The 10,497-nt window shown below is 34.1% G+C and overlaps 1 pseudogene; it reads right to left on the bottom strand.

Annotated features, from left to right (window-relative positions):
* Positions 1 to 5,042: 5,042 nt before the first annotated feature.
* On the bottom strand, positions 5,043 to 5,453 carry LOC133302726 (leucine-rich repeat receptor protein kinase HPCA1-like; annotated as a pseudogene).
* Positions 5,454 to 10,497: the final 5,044 nt, after the last annotated feature.

The raw sequence follows: 10,497 nt of genomic DNA, 5'->3' as shown, positions 1-10,497 counted from the left end.
AAGGCTGACATCATCAATATTTTCTTTTCTTTTTTCTTTTTTTCACGATCACCTTAATATATATATACATGGAGAAAGATATTCTCACAACCAAGTTGTGTTATTACCAATTGACTACCAATCAATCTTACCGTTAGATCGATTATATTGAACCAACGGTTATATTTATTTTCATCTTTGTATAGTCATGATTTCCCAAATTTAATACTTTATATTTATTTTTACCTTTGTATGATTATGATTTCTCATATTTAATGTTTTCACTTTAAATATGGGGAATCATGACCATACAAAGATGGAAATAAATATAACCGTTGGATCAACATAATCAATCTAACGGTGAGATTGATTGGTAGTAACACAACTTGGTTGTCACAATATCATTCTCCTATATATATATATATATATATATATGGAGCAAGTTATATTTACAAATTTTTTTGTTTACAAACTACACTATGTAGGGCCGGTCCTACATTAATCACACAGTGTACGACCGGTCCTACATTAGTGTAATTGCAAAAAAAGTTTGTAAACGGATCTTGTCCCTATATATATATATATATATATATATATATATATATATATAAATTACTCGCCACCTATGTTGCACCGACATTGACACGAGATACGACACCACACTCCGATAAGTTAATTCTAAAAAATGCTAGATTTCGACACGTTTTGATATTATATAATAGGGAAAAGTGTGTATCATTTTAAAGGATATAAAGTTGTGTCATTTTAAGTGAGAGAAAGAGATAGATAAAAGAGGAGAGAGAGTGGAAAGGAAAAAATAAAGGTGTGGGTCCCACCTCTTTGTGAGAGTGAAAGGATATAAGTTGTGTTATTTAAAATAACAAACACTTTTCCCTATATAATATTTTTAATTTATATAGTGTATATTATATTTAATATTTAATAATTTAACAAAAAAATGAAACTAAACTTATAATATTCGTCAATTTTGCAAATAAATATAAGATATCCCATATATTTATGTCAAACTTAATATAATGATAATCGTGATCTAACAAATCTAATAGTTTAAACTAAAAACACAACGTAACACAACCTTCGAACCTTTTTTTGAGTCTCTGCAATGCATGATGGAGTGTCGAGAAGTGTCAGAGTATCAGAAAATGTCAGGAAATATCAAACATGACACGTCAAATATTTTGAAGTGTCGATGCATCATAGCTCGCCATATAACTTAGAATATGCGTACAACTATCTTGTAACAATATTCACGTTTTAAGAAAAGGATATTTGAATACTCTCCACATCTTACACAACCTATCTTAGCACTGGTGAACTACCATCCTAATTTTATTTTTGGGAAATACATCCCTCCTTTAACCGCAAAAGAAATAAAATTCGTGCACACAAGTTTTGGTGGGCTCTGATAAGTCCATGATTTGTGACTTAGAACATGTAGTTTGATGTTAAAATGTGAATGAAAAGGATATCTTTTGTTAATAAAAACCCCAAATATTGCATAGAAATGAATGATTCTGATTTTGAGTGCTAATGGCTGGTTTTGTATTTTTCAGGCCCAATTGGTGTTATTTCTACAAGCAAAGAGAAGAAAGAAAAGCTTGGGCTAAGTTACAATACATGTCAGAAAAGAAAAGAAGAAAAGAAAAGAATAAAGGAAGAATGGGCTAATCCTTGCTGATCAGAAGCCCAAATCGAAGGAAGAAAAAAGCAATTTTGGGAGAAGCCCAAATCAGAAAAGAAAGAAAAGAAGGAAAAGAAAGGAATGGGAAGCAAAAGAACTCAGTAGAGTGAAAAGTTGAAATAAGGAAAAAACCCTAGCACAACAAACCGTTCAAGCAAACCCACCTTCATTTAGACCCCCATCTCTACCGATCCTTCTAAATCCCTTCACCGATCTAGACCGTCCTTCAATTTCAGTCGAAATCACAGAACCCTAGCCTCACTCACGGTTCAATTCTTGAATCAAACCAACCAAAACACAAACACTAACCGATTTTTGTGCGATACAGAAAAATCCAAACAAGTCCCTCAATCGACTTGATGAGCTGGAGGTTGTTAGTAGTAGTGGTTGGAGATTCCTTTTGGTGCGTTGCTAATCGTACAAGGGACACGCACGATCGAGTGGAGCGAGGAGCATACGTACGTTTTGAGGAGGTGACCTGGGATCAGCTATAAAGGAGGAGATAAAAGCATTTGTAGGTCTCTTCTCCTCTCTTTCTTCGGGGAGTTTTTCTTTTCCCTTTGGGAAATTTTTATTTTACTGTTCTCTGTTATGCTTTTAGGTTTTTAGAATTCTGTAATTTTTGTAAGCACTATTTCAGAGCTATTTGTTGAAGATAGCCTCTGCCTTTATATTTTGCTAGTCGTACGTTTTAAGTTGTTGCTTTTATTATGTACCTTTGCTGTTTGTTAGCTCATCAACCTGTGGTGATGAGCTAATTTTCTTAGAGTTGGGTTGAAAGAGTACCCGGAATTCGTTTGTTATTAGTGATGTTTTAAAATTTAAAGTGTTGATTCCAGTTTGTTTACTGTGCGTTTTTTTTGCTGAGTTTATTATGTGATGATCACACATAGGCTACTCCTAGTGGTGTGAGATTATTGGAAAATAACTCACACTAGACCCCACTGTGAGCACATGGAAAGTTGAGAGAGATCTCTCTGAATGGGTATGGCTCCAGGGATGAAGTTACCCCCATGTAACTTTAGGAAATGGTACTTCAAGGTCCTATGACAACAGTGAAGCATCCTAATGGCAAATGAAGGAAGGGAAAATTGACACCCAACTTGCTTCCAAATTCTGTTTTCAAAATCGATCCTTGTTTTCCTTTTGTATTTTCATCCAAATCTGAAATTAATTTTCTGTTTTAAAACTTAAGAGAAAATCATTAAAAAAATATATTTTACAAGTCTTTTAGTTAAGTAATTTTTAGTTAAAGATCCTTTCACCAACTAAAATCACTGTTTTAAAAAGAGAAAATTTCCACAAAAACATTTTCAGTACACTAGTTTAGAATAGTAGTAGCATTTAATTTGATTTAATTTTATTTTTAGTTCTGTTAGCAATTACTAATTTATTCCAAGTCAAAACGCCAAAAGATCCTTGTGGGAACAATAACTGGGATTCATAAAAAGCTCTATGTTACTTGTTGTCGCGTATACTTGCACGCATACTTGCATAACTGTTAGCAAGGCAACAGGCTCCACTGTCAAACAAAAATTAAAAAACAAAGAAAAGCTTACACACAGTTATCGATGGGTCAACAGGAATATAGGTTTGTTTTGCTGTTAAATGAGGGATGTATTCTCCTTTATTTTTTTATATGTATCCACTGATTTGTTGATTACTGAGTAATTCGATTTGAACACTCCCTATTTTTATGTCATATCATATAATAAACACTCAATTCATTATCTGGAACTAAATAATTTTTGTTTAATAACAAAAATTGAATATAACAAATTTGACTATTTGACTCATTTGAGGTCATTTAGTATTAAACCCTGGAGCATCTAAGTCGTGTACGCTTCAATCTTTGATTCTTTTAAAGATGCATGATTATTATTATAAAGATTGAAAAAGAAATGTATGATGTGAAATTTGAACTAATCGAAAAACGTCACCGTTATTTACAAAAAAAAAGAAAAAAGAAAAACGTCCCCGTTCGTTTTATATAAAGTGTCTAATCATTTTCTCCACTTTGTGACTGCAACATTTGGGGGGGTTTCAATTATTTCTGCTAGAAGGATAAAAGCAAAATTATAATAATAAGTATAGTGATATTAAAAGAACAAAAAGTTGGACAAAATGACAAATACTTCATTATTTTTTCTAAATACAGAAGTAGTCAATATATTTTTTATAATTAATACTAGTCACATAGAATAAAATGAAATAAAATAATATTATTTATCATTGTTTCAATAGTGTAAAATAGAACAGAATGGAATGTAATAGAATTTGATGGCATCCATTTCATTCTAATGTAATTATTATCTTATTTTTTCTTCTTCAAGTTATCAGATGTAGAATGAATTGATTTATTATTTATTAATTTATTTACTGTTCTGTTTGTTTTCATATAATAAAATGAAAACTTTATTCTTTTTCATCATAAAATATGTAAATAATATTATGGTAATTCTATTCCATATCATAAAATATTTAAACATAATTAAACAGGTAATTGAATACCGAATGAAAATGTAAATCAAAGATTTTTTATTGGTCCTTGCAAACTAATTAATTGTAAGTCGTCTATTGAAAGAATAATAATATGTGATTCCTCTGCAAGATAGATGAAAAGACATGAACCCTAGAGAACATCTCAATGGTATAGCACTCCATTATAATCCAGTGGTGAATGGTTAGGATTTTAAAAGCGATCTTAGTGGTAGTGCCATCCATTCTACTTTTGACGGTGATGGGTAAGATTATATTGCCCCTTATTTTGGTGAGGAATATGGTATGTATCAAGAAAACAAAAAACAAAAAAAACTAACCCTTTAATTTTGATGTCACGTTTTGCTTTGGAATTAATGTGATATAAAAAATAGAATTAATGTTTATCATATTATAGAAGATAATTTTATCTCTTATACACGTATAAAAATATATGTGATTCATATTTTCTTTTTCTCTTTCTTATTTTCACATGTCCTGCATATTTTTATATAAGTAGGAGTAAAGGCAGAGTTAGTAATTTTCAGAAGCGGGGGCAAAAAATCCGATTTAAACCGAGATCATGATGACTAATGATACATTTAGTTCCATAGCTGGGATGAAAAATTCAACCCTTCAAGCTTAACTAAGTGCAGGATGATTGTGGGGCCTTTGAGCTTGAAAACAGTGAGGAATAAGGTGACTTCCGTTTTTTTGCAAGTTTTTTCTTTCTTTCTTTTTCTTTCTTTCTTTTTCTTTGTCTATGCATATAACAGACCAGCTTTGGAGAGAGATGCAAACAGAGAGGAGAGAGTAACAGAGAGATTTGAAACAAAGCTAGATACAAAAAGCTATCTAATTGAACTGCTCTTGATACAAAAAGCTAGCTAGATACATAAAGGCACTCATCCATTGTTCCTTTTTTAACTTGAGTGGTAATGTGATCTTTTTCACAATCAACCATAGACTTGGAGAGACCAAAATCAGCAACTTTGGCATTTAAGCACTCATCCAGCAAAATATTATTTGATTTGATGTCCCTATGATGATCGGAGGATCGGCAAGTTCATGAAGATAAGTCAAACCTCGGCTAGCACCAAGTGCAACTTTTAGCCTTCTGATCCAATCCAATCTAATTCCTGATTTCCCTGCATAGATCATATCCATGTTATCATGTACAATGAAAAATGAGTTATAAATATGTCACATTTGATCTCACCTAATAACCTGAGATAGTATCCTTTAAAGTTCCATTTGGAACATACTCATAAACCAGCATTTGTTCTCCCTGCATAGATTCTTTTTGTGCTCGTTTTATTGCTACCAGTTGTCCATTGGGAAGGTTTCACATAAGCTCTCTTTCTAAATGACTACCATAACCAGTAGGGTTGGTAAAACGGGTCAACTCGGTTCAACTCGACCCAATTCTTGTTTAAACCGAAAATAAGGTTGGCTTAAAAAATAAACGAGCCAGAAAATTCAACCCAACCCGACCCGAGTCGTGTTAGGGTTGGCTCGCGGGTTGGCTCGAAAAAATGAAAAAAAAAATCCATTGATGTTATAACTTCTAAATTTTTTCCCTAAATTATTAATTCATTCAATACAAAGACATTACACAAATAAACCATAGAAAATTTCTTTTATATTTGGACTTGGACTTATTGGCAGTTGATACCACATTCACACTGTCACACATACTATAAAAAAGGTCCTTAATACACGGTTTTGGACTTATTGGCAGTTGCAGGGTATTTTTATTTGGATCTTTGGAATTGAGATTTTAGGTTTTAGCTTTCCACTTTACCTTCATTAATTTTTATACTTTTATATTAAAAAAAAATCATAACCCGGAGCCAACCTGTTTGACCCGTGGGTTGGCTCAGTTTTTTTCGAGCTGAAACGAGTCGGGCTGACTCGAGTTACTAACTCATTTTTCCTAACCCAACCCGACTCATTTTAACCGAATTACGAGCCAAACCGATGGATTGGCTCATTTTTGCCATGCCTATATGCTAGCTCCATTCACCAAATGCATGTATTGTAAGAGATTGCACTATACAATACACAATGTTTAATTGTGTCATCGTAATTATTTCTTTTTAAAAGAAATTTATAGATAACATCTTTCCAATATTATAATAATAAAATTTGTGAAAAGCATAACAAGTACATTACCAACACAACATCTAAAAATTGTTTTCACCATTTTAGGGGTTGCATTTTTCTCGTGCAACATGATAGGAGCTTTTCTCCTACACATACAATCAAGTGGGCCCATTAGTTTAAAAAAAGAAAAAGAAAATGAAAGAAAATATTAACACGGAAATTGAGCTCTCACTAACATAAGAAGAACTCTATTCCTACGACATGAGATTTATTTGTCCCAATTAAAAAAGAAGCAACTTCATTGATGGGAAATACATACTAAAATGCTCAGAAGGAAATTTTTTAACCAGTATACAGCTAAACACCTAAATCACACTATCATTCATGTTATGTTTATGGCATTAACAACTTCATGTTATGTTTATTGACAAAAATCAACGGTTATCACTTATTGAAAATTAATAAATTTGATTGGGCAAAATTATAATTATTGATTGGGCAAAATTATAATCATTGATTGGCAGAAATCAAAAGTTAAGATTTGATGTTAAATTTTAAAGTTTGAGTGATGTCAAAAATTGTGCCCCGTATGTATATTAGAAAGAAAAATATGTTAATCATTGTGCATTACCACCATAAAGATAACTACTTTACATTAAATTACTCTAGAAGAACAAATAGTAAAATATTTATTCATTTTTAATAGGGGAAGAATTTGTTTATAAATTTTTTTTATAAATTTTTGTAAATTACATTATGTACCCAGAAGTACATAATGTAAACTAGTGTACTTTTGAGAGTTCATAGAGTAGTTTGTAAACAAAAAGTGTGTAAATATAATCCTCTCTCTTTTTATTAATATATAAATTGTTTATATTTTTCACTTGTTTATTCAACTACGCTCTCCTGTTGTTCATTAATTTTTCATAATAAAATATTATTATTTTATTTAGCATACATATATACCAGCTCTCAATATTTCTTATCCATGTTGTGATACTGGAGAGTATTGCGACCAGAGAAAAATAAGGTTCATTAAAAAAAATTTAATGAAATCGCTTCCAGATTTTTTTATATTAGGTGATATGGACATGCAGGATAAAAGGCCTAATCCTATAAAGGCCCAAGAGTCTAGAAATCCCATGTAAAATAGCCACCAAGACAAGCTCATCCCGCATAAAAAGTTTGGGATCTCACTAATTTGGTCAGCAAGCCAAACATAATTTAACCTTAAAGGAATTATCATTACCGAAATCAGCAGCTCAGACAAGTTTGCTACCGCCAAAAACCAGTGAATGAATGGCAGCTCTTACTTGTCACCATATCTATTGAATCTACTATTGAACACAAGCTAACCCACCAAAGAATAGCCTGAGAGAAGTCACCCCTCTCCACCAATAAACGTGAACATCGTCTTATGAACGATAATAAAAAACAAGGCGCTCAAGCACTATAAATACAGAGGCTTTTAACCTAGATATGATATCTCTCTCTGAATACTTAAACCTCCTTGAATACTGAACTGACTTGAGCATCAGAATGCCTTTGTAGGTAACCCTCCACCCCCGCACCCTGGTCACTCTCAAATTGACCTGATACGCAAAAGTGTTGTTCAACCATCACGTAAGGTATCTCACCATCTCGCCAAGCATTCCAGTATCTCGACAACAAAAGCTTCCTTTCTCCTTCTCTTCATCAACACCCTCCAACCTCAATTGTGTGTTGATTAGGCCCAGCCCAATTTGAGGTGGACCAATCATTGGCACCGTCTATGGGGAACGATAAATTTCGACTCCCACTCCATACAAATAAAAAACATGGTTGATACCAGGAGCAAAATGTCAAAATCTCATAACACTTCCAGAGGCAAAAAGAAGGGAGGACAGACATATCGCCAGAGAACTGCCTCTTCTGTAACTCCAATTTCTCCTCAGCTAGATAATCCACCAACGAATCAACAATTCTTGGAGCTCCTCCAACAACAGACTCAAATGATCGAAGAATAAAAAAGAGTTACAAAAATTAAAAAAATCATAGGCTAAGCATGAAAAACAGCCTGACGAGAATGAAAAATCTGATGAAAATGATCATGGACCAGAATACTCACTCTAGTCCATCAAAAAAAGGAAAACAAAATATGGTGGATCATTCGTCTCATGTTAGCCATGAGGCGAATCATCATGCAGATCAAAACTCCCACCAGAATCCAAAAATAGTATCAAAGGTGGCTCATCCTTTTACTACACAGATCATGGATCTTCTCATCTGAGGGATATAAAAATTGTTATGGAAAAAGAGCCCCCAGGAACATCTAGAGCAATTCCAAATGAATATGATGGCTCAGGACGTTCCTGATGTTATAGGTTGTCGTCTCTTCCCAACTACGTTATAAGAAGTTGCTCTAAGATGGTATTCAGATCTGCCACCAAACTCGACCAACAATTGGGAAGATCTCGCCAACCAATTCTAAATGAGATTTGTAACTAGTAAAGCTCGATACAAACCTACACATGCATTAAAAACTGTGAAGCAAGGTGCCAAAGAAACCTTGCAAGATTTTCTTAACAAATTTTTTGACGAAGCCTTATTGGTAAGAGATCTTGACCCACAAGTTTCTTTACATCTTATCACTGATGGTCTACTAGATGGACCATTTTCCATATCTTTGGCCAAGCAATGGCCAAAGTCCATAAAAGAGTTATGTGCAAGCGCTGAGAAGTTTATAGATTTCGAAGATTATAAATGACCCCGTGAAGGTCCAAGTGAAAAGCCTCCGACCAATGAATTCAAGCGAGATTTCCAAAGGGGGTTCAAGGAGAGAGAAAAGTTTGAAAAATTCGACAATTATACACCTCTCAACACATCTCGATCTCGCATCTTGAAGGAAGTCTTCCAAACTGGTTTTGTCAATATCACCAAGCCTTCTCTGGCCAAGAAGAGAGGCAGTCTTGATGAAATCGAATTGTGTGAATTCCATGAAGACATAGGATACACTAAGGAAGATTATTTTGGCCTATTGAGGTTCTGATTAGAGAAGGCAAATTCAAAGAGTTTGCTGCCAATGGCAAACAAGAGAAAATTAAGAGAAAGCGAGATAGAAGCCCAAACCAAGATAGAAATAGGCTTGGAAAATTTGTTATCACGAAGAGATGGGTTTTTCCATTGCCAAAGAAACCAACAGGTTACATAAAACACATCTTTCCAATTTGACCATTTGTTAACCTGAAAGGAATTTGTGATATTGTGTCTAAACCAACTTTCCCCGTCCATATTGAAAAATTCTTGAGACACAAGACCAGCAAACTAACTCAACCAAATCGATTTGGCATATCCACAGATAAGGGTGTGCAAAATAACCAAAAACTGAACCGAACCATGAACCGAACCGCCTTTAAAATAACTAATTTTTAAAAATCAATTCATGAACCGAACCGATTTTTAGAACCAGTTTAAGAACCGAACCATTTCTGAACCGAACCATTTTCAAACCGAACCGAACCATTTTCGAACCGAACTGAACCATTTTCAAACCGAACCAAATTGATTTTTATAACTTTATTTTTTAAATTTTAAATTTTTTTCTTTTCAAAAGATGGTCGATCCGAACCGGTTTCGAACCGAACCGAACCACTTTCGAATTGAATCATTTAAACTATTTCGGTTCAGTTTTTTAAAAATTCTGGTTCGATGCGATCCATACACATCCCTATCCACATAGGGTGTGGATAATGGTTTCTGTTGGGATATTCAAGTGTGATGAGTCCCACATTGGTTGGTAATGGACTAAGTGAAGTGTATATAAGTGGAAGAACCCATAAACCCAATGCCTTAAGATTTTGGGTTGAGATGTGGTGTCAAACCCACTTGGTGTATTTGATCCGCTTAGCTCATTGGTGGTGGTCCCCCGCCATGAGCTTTCTCCTAGACCCGCCTGACAGTGGTATCAGAGCCGGGTTGTGCTCGAGCTAGCCATGTGATTGGCTAGGAGGCGGGTTGAGTACTTGGGCCAGGAGTACTCAGTTGAGGGGGAGCAAATCAATGGTGGGTTTCATACTTGAGGGGGAGATTGTTGGAGTATTCAAGTGTGATGAGTCCCACATTGGTTGGTAATGGACTAAGTGAAGAGTATATAAGTGGAAGGACCCATGAACCCAATGCCTTAAGGTTTTGGGTTAAGATGTGGTGTCGAACCCACTTGGTGTACTTGGAGTAGCTTAACTCATTGGTGGTGG

The sequence above is a fragment of the Gastrolobium bilobum genome, unplaced genomic scaffold, assembly GCF_033153095.1.
Source record: "Gastrolobium bilobum isolate Gb01-03AN ecotype WA unplaced genomic scaffold, APGP_CSIRO_Gbil_v1 utg1285, whole genome shotgun sequence".
NCBI classification, from domain to species: Eukaryota; Viridiplantae; Streptophyta; class Magnoliopsida; order Fabales; family Fabaceae; genus Gastrolobium; species Gastrolobium bilobum.
The sequence above is the reverse complement of the archived record's forward strand: the minus strand, read 5'-3'. Positions and strand labels throughout refer to the sequence as shown.